Genomic DNA, 21,371 nt, shown 5'->3' on the forward strand with positions numbered 1-21,371 from the left:
CTGCATACCTAAGAATAGGGGCCTGGAAGCCATCTGTCATTTTTTGGCAAATAGATCGGCCTCATACTTGGAGCACACTGACATGATAGTAGACATGATTCGATTTATACTCGAGAACAACGTTTTCATCCATGAAGGGAAATGGTATAGACAGGCACAAGGAGTGGTGATGGGCTCACGCTTCTCGCCCTCCTATGCAAATTTGTACATGGGACTTTTCGAAAAAGTACATCTGTGGATGAATGGTCCTTCCGATTTGACTGAGCATATATTCTTTTGGGGAAGGTACATTGATGATGTACTCATGATTTGGACTGGTGATGAATCACAGTTGGTTAGCTTTATTCATCATATCAATAACAATGATTTCAATATCAAAATGACATATGAACACAGTAAAGATCGGATCAACTTCCTAGATCTGGAAATATTTGTAGAAAATAATTGTGTACATTCTAATTTACATCGCAAATTGACTGCTTGCAAAGCATTGTTACATGCCAACAGTTCTCATCCGACTGCACAAATTAATTCCATTCCCTTTGGGGAAATGGTTAGAGTAAAGAGAAACTGCAGCAACTACAGGCTCTGTGAGGCAGAATTGAACAAACTAGAGAATAGGTTTATTCAGAGAGGCTACTCTAGACAAATCTTGAAGAATGCAAGAAAAAAACTTAATAAATTGTCAAGATCATCACTCTTAATAAATAAGGGAAAAAAGAACATCATATCCAAAAGATCAATATCATTTTGCACTTCTTTTAGCCAAAACAGCCAGGATATCTATAAGATTTTGTTCAAACATTGGAATGTTTTACATACTGATAATACTCTAAAACATATGTTACCCAACAAGCCACACATGGTACATAAAAAAGGTACCACCATTAGGGATTTAATATGTAAGAACTTTTTACCACCACTTAAGGACAAATCATTAACCTGGTTACCTGAAAAACCTAGGGGTTTCTTCAATTGTAGCAGATGCAACATATGCCATTTGGCTCTACACAAGACTCCCACTTTCCAGTTCAATGGCAGTAAAACATACAAGATCCAAGACTTTATTAACTGTAATGCTAGATATGTGGTTTATGTTTTGATATGTGAATGTACAAAGATCTATGTAGGGAGTACTATTTGACCTCTGAAGGAGAGGATCCAAGAACATGTACGGGCCTTGAGAAATAATGATGCATTTTCTCCATTAGTACGGCATGTGATGAAGGAACACTCCACATTTGAGATCCCTATGTTAAAATACATGGGCATCAGTCAGACAAGAGCACATCCGAGAGGGGGTAATCGTGAGTTAGAACTTAGAAGAAATGAGTCAAAATGGATACTTAGATTGAAGAGTATACAACTGGGTATGAATTTAGACCATGAAATGCACCATTTCTTATGATTACATATGTTCTCATAGAAAGTTGTGTCATTACGGAAGGTTTATGCTCTTTAACAGTACTCAATGTTGTTATATGTCAGTTTAGCAAGGGTTGAGGAAGATAACCACACGATCAAGCATGGCACACTAAAATCTTGCATGACACATGGTCACACCTACTATCTAACACATTTGCAATATGACTTGCTTAAATACTAACATCATTTTACCCTAAGTTTACTGGTGGGAATGGCCACATTTGTTAGGCGGATAAAATAATTTTCTTGGGTACAATCCAAGTGAATGTACCAAACAAGAATAGCCAAGCATCCACAGTCACTGATTTTAGTGGACTATGATCCAGACAAACCAGGGGGTGGCTTGGATATTGTTGACACCGATTGATGAATTAGGGAGAGGATATACTCATAATGGAGTTTAGTAGAGCTCATATCGTGTCATATGTTGTGGATATGTGTATTCAGTTTTTGGCTCATTTGTTGCAGCTTTGGTTCTCATTTTCTTGCAGACAACCATTTCAAGATGGTATTTTGAACTACATACATGGTCTCTTGAAAAGTTTGTTTGGACATGGATTAATAATCTGCCATTGATTGAAATCAGACTGTTTCTGGCAGAGAATTATTGCCAGTTGGTGTTTTTAAACGACATATGAGATTTTGTATAAAGCTTGTTTGGATGTGGATCAACAACCTGCCATTTATTGAAATTAGATCGACTCTGGCAGGTAACCATTCTAAGATGGTGTCTTACATAACAAATGGGTTTTTGTGAAAAGGTTGTTTTGATGTGATTTGATAATCTGCCTTCTATGGAAACCAGATCGATCTCTCTCTCCCAAACGGGATAGGGTGTTTTCCGTACTTTGGAGATAAACACATTTTCAAATGCATTGCGAGTTCACTCAAGATGGCGCCCGGAATTGGATGTAGTCTGCGCGTATGGGCGCAGGCGCGGACTTTAACATCAGATTGTCCTTGCCAATAATGTGGACACCGGACGGCAGCAGTGAGTAAGGTATATGGACCTTATTGGGATGTTTTAAACTGGAGATTGGGCCATGTTCCAATTGGTCGCTCTTTGTAATCGGCACTTTTGACAGGGTCAATACACAATTTAAAGATGGCGGGCAACTTAGTGCTACGGTGAGATAGCGTTTAGGGTGAGACAACAAACAAGCGTTTTAACAATGAGTCCTACTTCCATTCCGATAAACTATTTAAAGTTGTACTCTATAGGTAGTCGGTTTCGCGCTGTGTACATGGAAGGATGTTTTTCTGTGAGGAGGTCGCTACTTACAAGGTAGGAGTGGAAGTTCCAATAGTTAAAGGGATGGGGCTTTTTTCATCATGGATATGCACATTGAATGTTAGACATGCTTTATAATTGGTATTTTGCAGACTTTTGAAACTAGGGGAGTTTCATATTTCACTGACTTTTGTTGTATGGTAATGTATCAACAACACTGCCGATAATGCTACCATACCTTTGTATTTCTATATTTGTTTCAGACTATACAGTGTCTGAGTTTGGGAGCAATCTCTGAGAACTTTAGTTCGCTTTGGTCACGCCAACTGAGCTTATTTCATTCAAAATTCTTCCATTGGAGTCAAATCAGTACAGGTTGGTTGAACCCCTGGCAGACATTTTTAGTCTAACACTGTGGGTGTTTTGATTGGATATGGGACACTGCCTTTTTATTTTATTTTACAGGTGGACAGTGCCCCTGCACCCCATTGGACGAATGTAGTCTCAGCAGGGTACATTAAATATAGGAGGACAAGGTACAGAACTGTGGCACTGTGGCAACTAGGATATAATTATAGATGATATTAGTTACTCAAGGATTTTTATTTTCCACTCCCTTTGGTGATATGATCAGTACTAGCTAGCATAGAAACAACATACCTGATGCTCACCTGTATGGTAACTAAAATTGCACATCACTTTTTCAAATTATAATATTAGAGACATCACTGGTCAGGATATAGTGGACTGGTTCTCATACATTTGCAGGTCACATAGACTGAATTTTATGATTACGAGACCTTGGTGTAATGGTTCTTTGTTCACAATGTTCATAGTTTTAGGAACTTGACACGCATGCAGTGGTTTTTATGAAGATGGGTGTTGTTGTATGTTTTTAGATTATAATATATATTTTTTGAATGAGTAATGGGACAACAAGTTATAACAAGAGCTTGTATAATTTGTTTTGTCAGCCTTGATGAGGTCCCTCAAGGGACGAAACACGTGTCGGCTGAATCTGGTTCGGAGTTTGCAATTAAGTTCTTGTATTGGATGACAGAACCTTCATTGCCTCAGGTCAAACACATTGGGTAGTGCACACTCGCTCTATGGACCAATTGGACCTGTGTGTGGACTCTGAGTCTTTGGAGAATAATTGTTTGTCATTTAATTAGATGATTTGTGTTAGATTTGTGTCATTTATACTTGTAATGTAATAGTATTGTGATATATATGTTGTTCTGTTTCTAGTCATTTTTATGTACACATTTGTGTTATACTGTTATTTTTGGTTTTGTATTAAATTCGTGATTTCAGTAATGTAGTCTTGAATCCATTACACATAATTGCTATTTACTTGTGTTATATTACATCCATTCTTAGAAGTTTTTAGTAGAATCAAAGGATCCATGGACTTAGCTATTACATTTAATTAACTGTTTTTCAGTGTGCTCCATTCTTATTCCCGCTATAGTCTGTTGGCGCAAGTTCTCTTGCCCCGCAATACATGTTTGACAACAGGCATGTTTAGAATGTATTGAGCACCATCATCACACTCTATATCATAGGAAAGTGAGGCCTCCTGTTAGGGTTTTCTGTTGTCGTTTATTTTGTATAATGAAATAGATTTCATAAACCGGCCAGCACTTCCTAAATAGAGACCCAAGTACTTATTCATTGAGGACTAACTTACATAACACAGCACATTCTTTGAACATGGATCAGTTTAATGATGATAGAGAACAGATTTTCTCTACAATGTTCTCAGGACAAATAGAACCAGTCTCAAGTACAGAGATTAGGAACAAACAATCAGAGGGAATGAAAAAGAAATACATGAGATTAGAAAAACTGCGTAAACAGGAACTATCCCGCTGGTGGGACGCTACAGTTTAAAAAAAATACATTAATGACAAAAAAGTTCCCAGAGGGCTTAGAATTGTAATTTTCCCTTCCTTTGATGATTTATCACCCCAACATCTACTGGAATGGGAACAATTGCTGTTTGAAGCATCAAAGGGCATGATGACCATACTGATTCAACATGCCGAACAAAAAAGAGAAAATTTACTGAGGGAAATACATGATTTGGAAGTAGAGATATGCAATTTGAATCTTCCAGAAGTAAAGGAAAAAAATGACAAGATATTAAAAGAAGTTCTAGACAAACATCAAGCATACATCAAGGATAAAAAGATGATTAAAATAAGAAGAGATGAGAGAGACTATAAGGAAGGACGCATTTATACCTTTGCTAAAAGGTTCAATGGTATCTCAACTAAATCTATAGCAAATGAGACAAATATGAACAGACAAATCTCAGAAAGTGAGTCGGAGGTTTCAATAACATCTGCAGATCAGGAAAGGGAAATACAAAGTGACAGTTCCGGTCTAACCTCAGATACAAATTTTAGTGTCCCTTCTGGTTTTTTACGGGAGGCCAAGAGGTACAGACTAGGGAACAGGAGAAAATTTCCCCAAACTGTGCAATCAAATCCAAAAGAACACGGAGAGGCAAAAGAATGAGGAGTGGTAGGGGCAAACAACTCAATGGGTGTGCAAACCAGAGCATCCAAGAACAGATATCCGAAAACTTAGAATTAACACACTCTCATGATAGACGTACTGAGGTCAACGATGTATACAATTACGATATTTCAATTGTTAATTTGTCTAACTATCTTCTATCCAGTGAGCAAATAAAAATATTGAGAAAAGGTTTGGGATTTTGTCCTGCAAGACATTGCAACATGACCCAGGTACATATTGATCTGTACAAATTTTCAAGGCAATTGAAGTTGAAAAAATTTTTTGCAGAAAAAGATAAGAATACATATCTAGGGGGATCAGAAATATCACCTAGCACATACTGTACACTATAAAAGACATTGAGGACATTCAGATTTTACTCTCACTCAACAATATGGATAATGAGATTGAGGACACACAACAAGTTTTAAGTGATCTGAACATTACACAGGACTTGTCACTGAACAGTGGATTTAAACCGAAATCTATTTTCACACCGGTGCTGTCTAGTGACAATATTATAGATACCTTTCAGAGGTTAGTTGTGGAGAATCTAAACAAACTTGAAAAAAAGATTGATGAGGGTAGATCGCATATTTCATTTAACATAAGCAAGAATGAAAGACTGGCCTTGAAAATTCTGAGTGACAACCGGGACTTAGTAATAAAGGAAGCAGACAAGGGTGGCAATATAGTCATTCTTAACAGATTGGACTATATCAATGAAATCAACCGACAATTGACAGACAAAACCTCATATATAGAACTGAGGGATAATCCCTTGTCTAAAATTGTGCAGGATTTAGAGATATTATTACGCAATTGGTTAGAACAATGCCTAATCTCTGATGCAGAATACAAATATATTTTCAATGCTTATCCTAAGGCACCATGCATATACATACTTCCTAAAATCCACAAACACAAGACAGCACCACCTGGAAGACCTATTATATCAGGTCTAGATTCGCCCACTGAAACACTATCGAAATACATTGACAGCTTTTTACAACCGTTTGTCAAGAACCTTCCATCGTATCTACAAGACACACGTGATGTTCTGGCAAAGTTAGAAGACATCGCATGGTCGCCAGAAATGACGTGGGTAACTCTAGATGTTAGCTCCCTCTACACCTGCATACCTAAGAATAGGGGCCTGGAAGCCATCTGTCATTTTTTGGCAAATAGATCGGCCTCATACTTGGAGCACACTGACATGATAGTAGACATGATTCGATTTATACTCGAGAACAACGTTTTCATCCATGAAGGGAAATGGTATAGACAGGCACAAGGAGTTGCGATGGGCTCACACTTCTCGCCCTCCTATGCAAATTTTTACATGGGACTTTTCGAAAAAGTACATCTGTGGATGAATGGTCCTTCCGATTTGACGGAGCATATATTCTTTTGGGGAAGGTACATTGATGATGTACTCATGATTTGGACTGGTGATGATTCACAGTTGGTTAGGTTTATTCATCATATCAATAACAATGATTTCAATATCAAAATGACATATGAACACAGTAAAGATCGGATCAACTTCCTAGATCTGGAAATATTTGTAGAAAATAATTGTGTACATTCTAATTTACATCGCAAATTGACTGCTGGCAATGCATTGTTACATGCCAACAGTTCTCATCCGACTGCACAAATTAATGCCATTCCCTTTGGGGAAATGGTTAGAGTAAAGAGAAACTGCAGCAACAACAGGCTCTGTGAGGCAGAATTGAACAAACTAGAGAATAGGTTTATTCAGAGAGGCTACTCTAGACAAATCTTGAAGAATGCAAGAAACAAACTTAATAAATTGTCAAGATCATCACTCTTAATAAATAAGGGAAAAAAGAACATCATGTCCAAAAGATCAATATCATTTTGCACTTCTTTTAGCCAAAATAGCCAGGATATCTATAATATTTTGTTCAAACATTGGAATGTTTTACATACTGATAATACTCTAAAACATATGTTATCTGACAAGCCACACATGGTACATAAAAAAGGTACCACCATTAGGGATTTAATATGTAAGAGCTTTTTACCACCACTTAAAGACAAATCATTAACCTGGTTACCTGAAAAACCTTGGGGTTTCTTCAATTGTAGCAGATGCAACATATGCCATTTGGCTCTACACAAGACTTTCACTTTCCATTTCAATGGCAGTAAAACATACAAGATCCAAGACTTTATTAACTGTAATACTAGATATGTGGTTTATGTTTTGATATGTGAATGTACAAAGATCTATGCAGGGAGTACTATTCGACCTCTGAAGGAGAGGATCCAAGAACATGTACGGGCCTTGAGAAATAATGATGAATTTTCTCCATTAGTACGGCATGTGATGAAGGAACACTCCACATTGGAGACCCCTATGTTAAAATACATGGGCATCAGTCAGACAAGAGCACATCCGAGAGGGGGTAATCGTGAGTTAGAACGTAGAAGAAATGAGTCAAAATGGATACTTAGATTGAAGAGTATACAACTGGGCATGAATTTAGACCATGAAATGCACCATTTCTTATGATTACATATGTTCTCACAGAAAGTTGTGTCATTACGGAAGGTTTATGCTCTTTAACAGTACTCAATGTTGTTATTATGTCAGTTTAGCAAGGGTTGAGGAAGATAACCACACGATCAAGCATGGCACACTAAAATCTTGCATGACACATGGTCACACCTACTAACTAACACATTTGCAATATGACTTGCTTAGATACTAACATACTTTTACACTAAGTTTACTGGTGGGAATGGCCACATTTGTTAGATGGATAAAAGAAGTTTCTTGGGTACAACCCAAGTGAATGTACCAGACAAGAATAGCCAAGCATCCACAGTCACTGATTTTAGTGGACTATGATCCAGACAAACCAGGGGGTGTCTTGGATATTGTTGACACCGATTGATGAATTAGGGAGAGGATATACTCATATTGGAGTTTAGTAGAGCTCATATCGTGTCATATGTTGTGGATATTTGTATTCAGTTTTTGGCTCATTTGTTGCAGCTTTGGTTCTCATTTTCTTGCAGACAACCATTTCAAGATGGTATTTTGAACTACATACATGGTCTCTTGAAAAGTTTGTTTGGACATGGATTAACAATCTGCCATTGATTGAATTCAGACTGTTTCTGGCAGAGAATTATTGCCAGTTGGTGTTTTTAAACGACATATGAGATTTTGTATAAAGCTTGTTTGGATGTGGATCAACAACCTGCCATTTATTGAAATTAGATCGACTCTGGCAGGTAACCATTCTAAGATGGTGTCTTACATAACAAATGGGTTTTTGTGAAAAGGTTGTTTTGATGTGATTTGATAATCTGCCTTCTATGGAAACCAGATCGATCACTCTCTCCCAAACGGGATAGGGTGTTTTCCGTACTTTGGAGATAAACAAATTTTCAAATGCATTGCGAGTTCACTCAAGATGGTGCCCGGAATTGGATGTAGTCTGCGCGTATGGGCGCAGGCGCGGACTTTAACATCAGATTGTCCTTGCCAATAATGCGGACACCGGACGGCAGCAGTGAGGGAGGTATGTGGACCTTATTGGGATGTTTTAAACTGGTGATTGGGCCATGTTCCAATTGGTCGCTCTTTGTAATCGGCACTTATGACAGGGTCAATACACAATTTAAAGATGGCGGGCAACTTAGTGCTACGGTGAGATAGCGTTTAGGGTGAGACAACAAACAAGCGATTTAACAATGAGTCCTACTTCCATTCCGATAAACTATATAAAGTTGTACTCTATAGGTAGTCGATTTCGCGCTATGTACATGGAAGGACGTTTTTCTGCGAGGAGGTCGCTACTTACAAGGTAGGAGTGGAAGTTCCAATAGTTAAAGGGATGGGGCTTTTTTCATCTTGTATATGCACATTGAATGTTAGACACGCTTTATAATTGGTATTTTGGAGACTTTTGAAACTAGTGGGGAGTTTCATATTTCACTGACTTTTGTTGTATGGTAATGTATCAACAACACTGCCGATAATGCTACCATACCTTTGTATTTCTATATTTGTTTCAGACTATACAGTGTCTGAGTTTGGGAGCAATCTCTGAGAACTTTAGTTCGCTTTGGTCACGCCAATTGAGCTTATTTCATTCAAAATTCCTCCATTGGAGTCAAATCAGTACAGGTTGGTTGAACCCCTGGCAGACATTTTTAGTCTAACACTGTGGGTGTCTTGATTGGATATGGGTCACTGCCTTTTTATTTTATTTTACAGGTGGACAGTGCCCCTGCACCCCATTGGACGAATGTAGCCTGAGCAGTGTACATTAAATATAGGAGGACAAGGTACAGAACTGTGGCACTAAGGTGTCAACTAGGAGATAATTATAGATGATATTAGTTACTCAAGGATTTTTCTTTTCCACTCCCTTTGGTGATATGATCAGTTCTAACTAGCATGGAAACAACATACCTGATGCTCACCTGTATGGTAACTAAAATTGCACATCACTTTTTCAAATTATAATATTAGAGACATCACTGGTCAGGATATAGTGGACTGGTTCTCATACATTTGCAGGTCACATACACTGAATTTTATGATTACGAGACTTTGGTGTAATGGTTCTTTGTTCACAATGTTCATAGTTTTAGGAACTTGACACGCATGCAGTGGTTTTTATGAAGATGGGTGTTGTATGTTTTTAGATTATAATAGATATTTATTGAATGAGTAATGGGACAACAAGTTATAACAAGAGCTTGTATAATTTGTTTTGTCAGCCTCGATAAAGTCCCTCAAGGGACGAAACACGTGTCGGCTGAATCAGGTTCGGAGTTTGCAATTAAGTTCTTGTATTGGATGACAGAACCTTCATTGCCTCAAGTCAAACACATTGGATAGTGCACACTCGCTCTATGAACCAATTGGACCTGTGTGCGTGGACTCTGAGTGTTTGGAGAATAATTGTTTGTCATTTAATTGGATGATTTGTGTTAGATTTGTGTCATTTATACTTGTAATGTAATAGTATTGTGATATATATGTTGTTCTGTTTCTAGTCATTTTTATGTACACATTTGTGTTTTTTTGGTTTTGTATTAAATTTGTGATTTCAGTAATGTAGTCTTGAAGCCATTACACATAATTGATATTTACTTGTGTTATATTACATCCATTCTTAGAAGTTTTTAGTAGATTCAAAGGATCCATGGACTTAGCTATTACATTTAATTAACTGTTTTTCAGTGTGCTCCATTCTTATTCCCGCTATAGTCTGTTGGCGGAAGTTCTCTTGCCCCGCAATACATGTTTGACAACAGGCATGTTTAGAATGTATTAAGCACCATCATCACACTCTATATCATAGGAAAGTGAGGCCTCCTGTTAGGGTTTTCTGTTGTCGTTTATTTTGTTTAATGAAATAGGTTTCATAAACCGGCCAGCACTTCCTAAATAGAGACTCAAGTACTTATTCATTGAGGACTAACTTACATAACACAGCACATTCTTGAACATGGATCAGTTTAATGATGATAGAGAACAGATTTTCTCTACAATGTTCTCAGGACATATAGAACCAGTCTCGAGTACAGAGATTAGGAACAAACAATCAGAGGGAATGAAAAAGAAATATATGAGATTAGAAAAACTGCGTAAACAGGAACTATCCCGCTGGTGGAACGCTACAGTTTAAAAAAAATACATTAATGACAAAAAAGTTCCCCGAGGGCTTAGAATTGTAATTTTCCCTTCCTTTGATGATTTATCACCCCAACATCTACTGGAATGGGAACAATTGCTGTTTGAAGCATCAAAGGGCATGATGACCATACTGATTCAACATGCCGAACAATAAAGAGAAAATTTACTGAGGGAAATACAGGGTTTGGAAGTAGAGATATGCAATTTAAATCTTCCAGAAGTAAAGGAAAAAAATGACAGGATATTAAAAGAAGTTCTAGACAAACATCAAGCATACATCAAGGATAAAAAGATGATTAAAATAAGGAGAGATGAGAGTGACTATAAGGAAGGACGCATTTATACCTTTGCTAAAAGGTTCGATGGTATCTCAACTAAATCTATAGCAAATGAGACAAATATGAACAGACAAATCTCAGAAAGTGAGTCGGAGGTTTCAATAACATCTGCAGATCAGGAAAGGGAAATACAAAGTGACAGTTCCAGTCTAACCTCAGATACAAATTCTAGTGTCCCTTCTGGTTTTTTACGGTAGGCCAAGAGGTACAGACTAGGCAACAGGAGAAAATTTCCCCAAACTGTGCAATCAAATCCAAAAGAACACGGAGAGGCAAAAGAAAGAGGAGTGGTAGGGGCAAACAACTCAATGGGTGTGCAAACCAGAGCATCCAAGAACAGAAATCCGAAAACTTAGAATTAACACACTCTCATGATAGACGTACTGAGGTCAACGATGTATACAATGACGATATTTCAATTGCCAATTTGTCTAACCATGTTCTAGCCAGTGAGCAAATAAAAATATTGAGAAAAGGTTTGGGATTTTGTCCTGCAAGTCATTGCAACATGACCCAGGTACATATTGATCTGTACAAACTTTCAAGGCAATTGAAGTTGAAAAAATATTTTGCAGAAAAAGATAAGAATACATATCTAGGGGGATCAGAAATATCACCTAGCACATACACTATAAAAGACATTGAGGACATTCAGATTTTACTCTCACTCAACAATATGGATAATGAGATTGAGGACACACAACAAGTTTTAAGTGATCTGAACATTACACAGGACTTGTCACTGAACAGTGGATTTAAACCGAAATCTATTTTCACACCGGTGCTGTCTAGTGACAATGTTATAGATACCTTTCGGAGGTTAGTTGTGGAGGATCTAAACAAACTTGAAAAAAAGATTGATGAGGGTAGATCGCATATATCATTTAACATGGCCTTGAAAATTCGGAGTGACAACCGGGACATAGTAATAAAGGAAGCAGACAAGGGTGGCAATATAGTCATTCTTAACAGATTGGACTATATCAATGAAATCAACCGACAATTGACAGACAAAACCTCATATATAGAACTGAGGGATAATCCCTTGTCTAAAATTGTGCAGGATTTAGAGATATTATTACGCAATTGGTTAGAACAAAGCCTAATCTCTGATGCAGAATACAAATATATTTTCAATGCTTATCCTAAGGCACCATGCATATACATACTTCCTAAAATCCACAAACACAAGACAGCACCACCTGGAAGACCTATTATATCAGGTCTAGATTCACCCACTGAAACACTATCGAAATACATTGACAGCTTTTTACAACCGTTTGTCAAGAACCTTCCATCTTATCTACAAGACACACGCGATGTTCTGGCAAAGTTAGAAGACATCGCATGGTCACCAGAAATGACGTGGGTAACTCTAGATGTTAGCTCCCTCTACACCTGCATACCTAAGAATAGGGGCCTGGAAGCCATCTGTCATTTTTTGGCAAATAGATCGACCTCATACTTGGAGCACACTGACATGATAGTAGACATGATTCGATTTATACTCGAGAACAAAGTTTTCAGCCATGAAGGGAAATGGTATAGACAGGCACAAGGAGTGGCGATGGGCTCACACTTCTCGCCCTCCTATGCAAATTTGTACATGGGACTTTTCGAAAAAGTACATCTGTGGATGAATGGTCCTTCCCATTTGACGGAGCATATATTCTTTTGGGGAAGGTACATTGATGATGTACTCATGATTTGGACTGGTGATGAATCACAGTTGGTTAGGTTTATTCATCATATCAATAACAATGATTTCAATATCAAAATGACATATGAACACAGTAAAGATCGGATCAACTTCCTAGACCTGGAAATATTTGTAGAAAATAATTGTGTACATTCTAATTTACATCGCAAATTGACTGCTTGCAATGCATTGTTACATGCCAACAGTTCTCATCCGACTGCACAAATTAATGCCATTCCCTTTGGGGAAATGGTTAGAGTAAAGAGAAACTGCAGCAACAACAGGCTCTGTGAGGCAGAATTGAACAAACTAGAGAATAGGTTTATTCAGAGAGGCTACTCTAGACAAATCTTGAAGAATGCAAGAAAAAAACGTAATAAATTGTCAAGATCATCACTCTTAATAAATAAGGGAAAAAAGAACATCATGTCCAAAAGATCAATATCATTTTGCACTTCTATTAGCCAAAACAGCCAGGATATCTATAAGATTTTGTTCAAACATTGGAATGTTTTACATACTGATAATACTCTAAAACATATGTTATCCGACAAGCCACACATGGTACATAAAAAAGGTACCACCATTAGGGATTTAATATGTAAGAGCTTTTTACCACCACTTAAAGACAAATCATTAACCTGGTTACCTGAAAAGCTAGGGGTTTCTTCAATTGTAGCAGATGCAACATATGCCATTTGGCTCTACACAAGACTTTCACTTTCCATTTCAATGGCAGTAAAACATACAAGATCCAAGACTTTATTAACTGTAATACTAGATATGTGGTTTATGTTTTGATATGTGAATGTACAAAGATCTATGTAGGGAGTACTATTCGACCTCTGAAGGAGAGGATCCAAGAACATGTACGGGCCTTGAGAAATAATGATGCATTTTCTCCATTAGTACGGCATGTGATGAAAGAACACTCCACATTGGAGATCCCTATGTTAAAATACATGGGCATCAGTCAGACAAGAGCACATCCGAGAAGGGGTAATCGTGAGTTAGAACTTAGAAGAAATGAGTCAAAATGGATACTTAGATTGAAGAGTATACAACTGGGCATGAATTTAGACCATGAAATACACCATTTCTTATGATTACATATGTTCTCACAGAAAGTTGTGTCATTACGGAAGGTTTATGCTCTTTAACAGTACTCAATGTTGTTATTATGTCAGTTTAGCAAGGGTTGAGGAAGATAACCACACGATCCAGCATGGCACACTAAAATCTTGCATGACACATGGTCACACCTACTAACTAACACATTTGCAATATGACTTGCTTAGATACTAACATCATTTTACACTAAGTTTACTGGTGGGAATGGCCACATTTGTTAGACGGATAAAAGAAGTTTCTTGGGTACAATCCAAGTGAATGTACCAAACAAGAATAGCCAAGCATCCACAGTCACTGATTTTAGTGGACTATGATCCAGACAAACCAGGGGGTGGCTTGGATATTGTTGACACCGATTGATGAATTAGGGAGAGGATGTACTCATAATGGAGTTTAGTAGAGCTCATATCGTGTCATATGTTGTGGATATGTGTATTCAGTTTTTGGCTCATTTGTTGCTGCTTTGGTTCTCATTTTCTTGCAGACAACCATTTCAAGATGGTATTTTGAACTACATACATGGTCTCTTGAAAAGTTTGTTTGGACATGGATTAACAATTTGCCATTGATTGAAAACAGACTGTTTCTGGCAGAGAATTATTGCCAGTTGGTGTTTTTAAACGACATATGAGATTTTGTATAAAGCTTGTTTGGATGTGGATCAACAACCTGCCATTTATTGAAATTAGATCGACTCTGGCAGGTAACCATTCTAAGATGGTGTCATACATAACAAATGGGTTTTTGTGAAAAGGTTGTTTTGATGTGATTTGATAATCTGCCTTCTATGGAAACCAGATCGATCACTCTCTCCCAAACGGGATAGGGTGTTTACCGTACTTTGGAGATAAACACATTTTCAAATGCATTGCGAGTTCACTCAAGATGGCGCCCGGAATTTGATGTAGTCTGCGCGTATGGGCGCAGGCGCGGACTTTAACATTAGATTGTCCTTGCTAATAATGCGGACACCGGACGGCAGCAGTGAGGGAGGTATGTGGACCTTATTGGGATGTTTTAAACTGGTGATTGGGCCATGTTCCAATTGGTCGCTCTTTGTAATCGGCACTTATGACAGGGTCAATACACAATTTAAAGATGGCGGGTAACTTAGTGCTACGGTGAGATAGCGTTTAGGGTGAGACAACAAACAAGCGTTTTAACAATGAGTCCTACTTCCATTCCGATAAACTATATAAAGTTGTACTCTGTAGGTAGTCGGTTTTACGCTGTGTACATGGAAGGACGTTTTTCTGCAAGGAGGTCGCTACTTACAAGGTAGGAGTGGAAGTTCCAATAGTTAAAGGGATGGGGCTTTTTTCATCATGGATATGCACATTGAATGTTAGACACGCTTTATAATTGGTATTTTGGAGACTTTTGAAACTAGTGGGGAGTTTCATATTTCACTGACTTTTGTTGTATGGTAATGTATTAACAACACTGCCGATAATGCTACCTTACCTTTGTATTTCTATATTTGTTTCAGACTATACAGTGTCTGAGTTTGGGAGCAATCTCTGAGAACTTTAGGACGCTTTGGTCACGCCAATTGAGCTTATTTCATTGGGAATTCTTCCTTTGGAGTCAAATCAGTACAGGTTGGTTGAACCCCTGGCAGACATTTTTAGTCTAAAACTGTGGGTGTTTTGATTGGATATGGGACACTGCCTTTTTATTTTATTTTACACGTGTCGGCTGAATCTGGTTCGGAGTTTACAATTAAGTTCTTGTATTGGATGACAGAACCTTCATTGCCTCAAGTCAAACACATTGGATAGTGCACACTCGCTCTATGGACCAATTGGACCTGTGTGCGTGGACTCTGAGTCTTTGGAGAATAATTGTTTGTCATTTAATTAGATGATTTGTGTTAGATTTGTGTCATTTATACTTGTAATGTAATAGTATTGTGATATATATGTTGTTCTGTTTCTAGTCATTTTTATGTACACATTTGTGTTATTTTTGGTTTTGTATTAAATTCGTGATTTCAGTAATGTAGTCTTGAAGCCATTACTCATAATTGATATTTACTTGTGTTATATTACATCCATTCTTAGAAGTTTTTAGTAGAATCAAAGGATCCATGGACTTAGCTATTACATTTAATTAACTGTTTTTCAGTGTGCTCCATTCTTATTCCCACTATAGTCTGTTGGCGCAAGTTCTCTTGCCCCGAAATACATGTTTGACAACAGGCATGTTTAGAATGTATTGAGCACCATCATCACACTCTATATCATAGGAAAGTGAGGCCTCCTGTTAGGGTTTTCTGTTGTCGTTCATTAAGTGACAACTGTCAAATTTCTGCTACGGCACAAGACAGCTGCTGTGAGGCTTCCCCTTGGGGTTCGTCTGGAAGCTTCTCCTCCAGCCAGAGAGCTTCAGCCTCCAGTCGTATCATACATTGGAGCATTTCCTTCTCTTTCAATCTAAGATTAATTTTGGCATACCACCCAATGGTAGCTTTACAGGCTGCCACAGAGTGCGGGCATACTCCATGGTGCCTTGATTAGTTTGAAAGTACGCTTTAGGTTCTGCAGCAAGAGCTCTGGAATATGCTTCATCTCTGAGATGCCATTCATTAAGATGCCACATTGGGCGTAGGGCAGTTTTTTTTTAGACTAGGTTGTGTAGCACAAGGGAGTAGTCCAAGATTCCTATGGGATGGATCTGTATCTCTGAAATGGGTAAGCAGGCAGCGGCTGGCATAAGTATAAAGTCAATGTGCGCGTGCGAGTGGTGGCACTCTGATATGTGTGTGTATATTTCCGATGTCAGGGATGCCATAGTCACCATTCATCACACAGCCATGGGTGTTCACTCAACTGGAGAGTTGACAGGCTTTTGCACATCTGTGTCTGGACGGTGCCCCTGTGGAGCCAGTTCCAAGGTCTGGGACTGCACTGTGGTGCCACCCGGAAGGGCCAGGATAGTATCCATGAGAGTGTGCAGAAAGGACTCAGTCACCAATGGGGGGGGCATAGACACCTACCAAGTTTAGGCCTTTTCCCTCCACCCTGCCCTAAAGAACAAGGAATCAGCCCTGGGCATCGGGAGAATACGATTGATCACATTGGGAAAGGAGCAGTGATGGAGTATTGTCACCCCCTCGAGAGCCTTTCGCAAACCCAGCATGAAATACTCTGTTGTAACCTTTGACGGAGCAGAAAGGGGCAGTGGGCCCCTTAGAAGTGTGCTTCTTAAAGCATAAAAATTGCAGGTAGGAAGCAGTGGACGTAGCTCAGGACAGGGGACCACTTAATGTGGTCTAATTGCCTATTAAAGGTCCATGATAATATTTGATAATCTGTGAAGGTCAGTATTGTAAAAGTATGGCAGTTCAGAGGATGGGTGCCTCAAATGAGGCCCTGTGGCATGTGGTTACATGGCAGGTTAGCGAACGCAAAACAATGTACCGAAACAGTATATATGTACAACAAAACAGGCAACAAACAACCCCCCAACAACCCCCATCCAGAAGGATCTGTCACCTTTAGAACTACAACAAAACCCCAAAACATCACATGTGTAAAACGTTGAGTGGTGGAGCCCGTCTTTGTAGCCAGATCTCAGAGTAGCTGAAGGCTAAGAGCGAAGTCTTCATAAGCTTGTTCCCCATGCCAACAGTCTGCTGATTGGCCATTGATCAATGTGACAATGTATCTCACCCGGTTATATCTCGGAACCACGGCTGCCTAAACCACCCGTGGTTCAACAACGAGGTCGGAACAACAACCTCGTTCTAATCACTAATGCCTTACCACGAATGCGTTTACAACGATTTTACTGTTGTAAACGCATTCCTGGTAAAGGCATTAGCAATCAGCATGCATGACCCAGCATGCTTCCACCCCTGCCCCCACCCCACCCCTTAAACCTAAACCCTGACCCCCTCCCCCCTCTAAACCCTAATCACCCCCAGCCCCCACCCCACCCCAAAAACAAAAAATCCTGAGTCCCCACCCTGCCCCTAAAACCTAAACCCTGCCCCCCCTAAACCCTAATCACCCAAGCACCCCCAAAAACATCCCCAGTCCCAGCCCAACATACCTCCTCCTTCACCGCGTCCACTCCAACTCCCTTCTGTACCTTAACCACGCATGTACGTTGTTCAGACATGTGTGGTTAAGGTACCAAAACCAGGAAGTCGTGGAAAACGAAAGCGTTGTTTCCCTTTCCTTTTTTCACAACCTCGTGGTTCTGGACTTGTTCTTCCGGGTGTTTCTCATCTCACCCTCTACGTCATTAAACTGTGAAGGGGAAGCATCTCCAGGAACCGCGGCAGATGGAAGAAACTAGAGGGGTATGAGGTAAGTTTATGTTGCCTGCACTGGGGCTATTGATTGCAGATCAGAGGCGCCCAGTCCCGGCAAAGGGGATCTCTCCGTAAAGTGTTGGCCTTTACAAGATTGGGTCTGGGTCCTTTGTTTTGATTTACCCGGCGCATGTTTCTGCAACAAAAGTGGTCTCTCCAATGCCCAGGGGGATTGGGACAGGTGATGGTTCTGCTTTTCTTTCGTGAGCCATTCCCAGGCGGCTTCCTGCATGATGAAGAAAATCACTTTAAATCGTGCAGGGAACAGGAGTATGTAGCACAAGTCCATGGCCTTCAGTGTTTGTTAAACTTGGGCATATGTCCTCCGCTTGGCCTGCACCACCCTTGTATAATCCGAGAGCACCATTATCTTAGAATTTTCATAGTGCAAGTTTTTAAGTTGGCGGGCGTCGTGAAGGATAGAGTCTCTGTCTCAAAAGTTGAGAAGGTGAGCAATCATAAGCCTATGTGGGGCCCCTGGAGCAGGCTTGAGTGTCAGAGCTCTACGTGCCCACTCCACTACAAACCAAGTGGAAAGTTTGTCTGCTGCCATCCACTATCAGAGCCACTTCTCCAGAAATTTGGTGGGGTTCGACATCTCTGCTCCTTCAGGAGAGCCAACTAGTCAAACATTATTGCGTCAGGATAATTTTTCAACATTTTCTACCCAGTTCCGTAGTTCCACAGCTATTTAAATCAGAGACTTCATGTATTTATCAATGCACGTTTGGAAGGGGTGGGGTTGAGGAGTCTTTTTTTCCCCATGGTTGTGACGGCTGGAGAAGTCCGGAAGGTTCCACTCAGGTGGCCAGCCCACCTGTTGTATTTGAAGTTGGCAGCATGAGCAGCCACATCCACACAATCAACAGGGCCAGTAGCAGTTGTGTAGACTCACCCAGGTGCTCGTACAGCACCACAAAACCAGGTCCAGTAGCAGTGCAAACTCGTTATAAAGGCTCTGCCGCATAGGCAATCTCCTGTCTCTGTCTCCATCTTTCACAGTGGCATTATTGCCATCAACCCAGTGTCTCACTGTTGGTTCTCCACAGAGCATCACAGTCTATACGCCGTGAGCAGTAGAAGGGAGGGAGATCGGTAAGGGGAGTAAGGAAGCAGCTCAGGAGGGCCCTAGCAGCAGTCAATCAGTAATTCTCAGGGTTCCACAGGGCAATGGATGCTAGTCGCAGGTCACACACCTTTGCGTCCCTCCTGTCAGCTTCTCAGCCACTGAGGGCTCCGGCCACTGCATGTCAGGCAGATGCTGTGGTATCTTCTGTGCTTCACTGTGCTGCTGGTCCCGCCCCAGGGCCCACAGCATCTCTCCCCTCACCTCGTATGATGGGCCCGTCATCAGCCCTGGGTGAATCTATTGCTGCATCCCTCTGTAGCCTGCCAGAGCACTGGGAAATTATAATCATCCCTGCAGCTCCTTTTTTAGTGTTGGCCCTCTCTCCTGGCCGCGCTGGCACCTCCAGACCCCCCAGAACTGACTGTAGGTTCCATGCCACCCGACCTTAGCGCTCTTGTATGCTGCTGGAGGGCCGGATTAGCAAATTGAGAAGGCCTCACCACAGTGCAGGGCCTCAGCATAACTGGCACCAACTTTGGCCCTGTGGAGAAGGTCCACTCACAGAAGGACACCAGATAGCCTTCAACACTTCACGAAGGCTGCCATTTTGACAGTGGCTGGACCTCCCTCATGTTCACTCCGCAGCCCAGGAATTCCAGGGAGAGGCTGAGTCACGAGCGGCTCGGCAAAGACAGGCAGCACAGCAGTGGCTGCAGCAGCAGTGGGGAGCCAACAGTGGAACTCTGGAGGTGGCTGATGGTGACGGTTGATGGAGGGATCCTGAGCACTCTCTGAGAGTGAATGCCATCTTGACACCCAAAGCCACACCCACCCAAATTACACCATTTTAAAATGGCACATAACCCTTCCACTTTGGCACTAGTCCATTACATGATTATTGATTCAGCCCCTCTGACCTAATGTCATTCCGAGTTGTCAGAAAAAACTTGTTACATAAACAATAGTGGAACTGTGGACTGAGCTTCCTGTTTATTTGAGGAAAATACCCTCTCTACTTCAATTTAGGAAAGCTCTAAAAATGTGAATCCTTTGCATCTATTAGTTTGCATTATGCCTGTTTTCTTTAGAAGAAGTAACTTTGTTATGATCCTCCATTTCAGTCACTCCAGGCTCTGCTTGTAGCCATGTTTTTGTTGGGAATCTTTTGTTTTAGTGCCAGGACATTCTTCAGGGTACAAGATATTTGTTGCATTCTATAAAACTAATAACATAACAGTGAACCATTGTGAATGAATTCAATATCCTGTACGAGCTGAAGATCCTATGAAAAATGTAACAGTAAACCATTTAGCAGGCTTTTTTTTCGAGAAGAGTTCCATTTGGAGATAAACAAAAAATATCTTGCTGAGGTCAGTCGCGGCTCTCGGGGGTTACAAGGAGCAGTGCACAGCGGGGCGATATTATCAATTTAAAACTAATAATTAAAAAAACGTTCCTGACCGCCGCACCACCACTCCTCCATCCTCTTAGCAGGCACAGGCTCCCAGCCTGCCCTACAGCCAATCCTGACGCTGCTCAGAGAAGTGTTAGGATTGGCTGAAGCACCCAGCCAGGGCGCAGCTAGGCCGATTGGGAGCCTGTGCCTTTTCTCTCCAGCCCGGCAACACAGTGCCGGGCTGGAGAGAGCCCAGTGCGCTTGTATGTTTCACCGGCACCGTGCACTCCCCTCGTCCCTGTCAACCCCTATGGCCCGCCCCTTTATTATCCTTTTTTTGTTAAAGATTTGCTGCTGCTGGCGGGGGGGTGCTCCTCCACCATAGCGGAGTAGCCGCTGCTGGCTGAGCTATGTGCAACAAAGTTATAAACAAAGAACGAACATAATGCTATTGCATCCATTTTGAATAAGCTGATGTTGAGGACTAACTGAGGTCTAGTTAGCATAAGCCAGGAAAACACACTTTAACATTTCATAGAAAAT

The sequence above is a fragment of the Pleurodeles waltl genome, chromosome 10 (genome assembly GCF_031143425.1).
Source record: "Pleurodeles waltl isolate 20211129_DDA chromosome 10, aPleWal1.hap1.20221129, whole genome shotgun sequence".
Lineage (NCBI taxonomy): Eukaryota > Metazoa > Chordata > Amphibia > Caudata > Salamandridae > Pleurodeles > Pleurodeles waltl.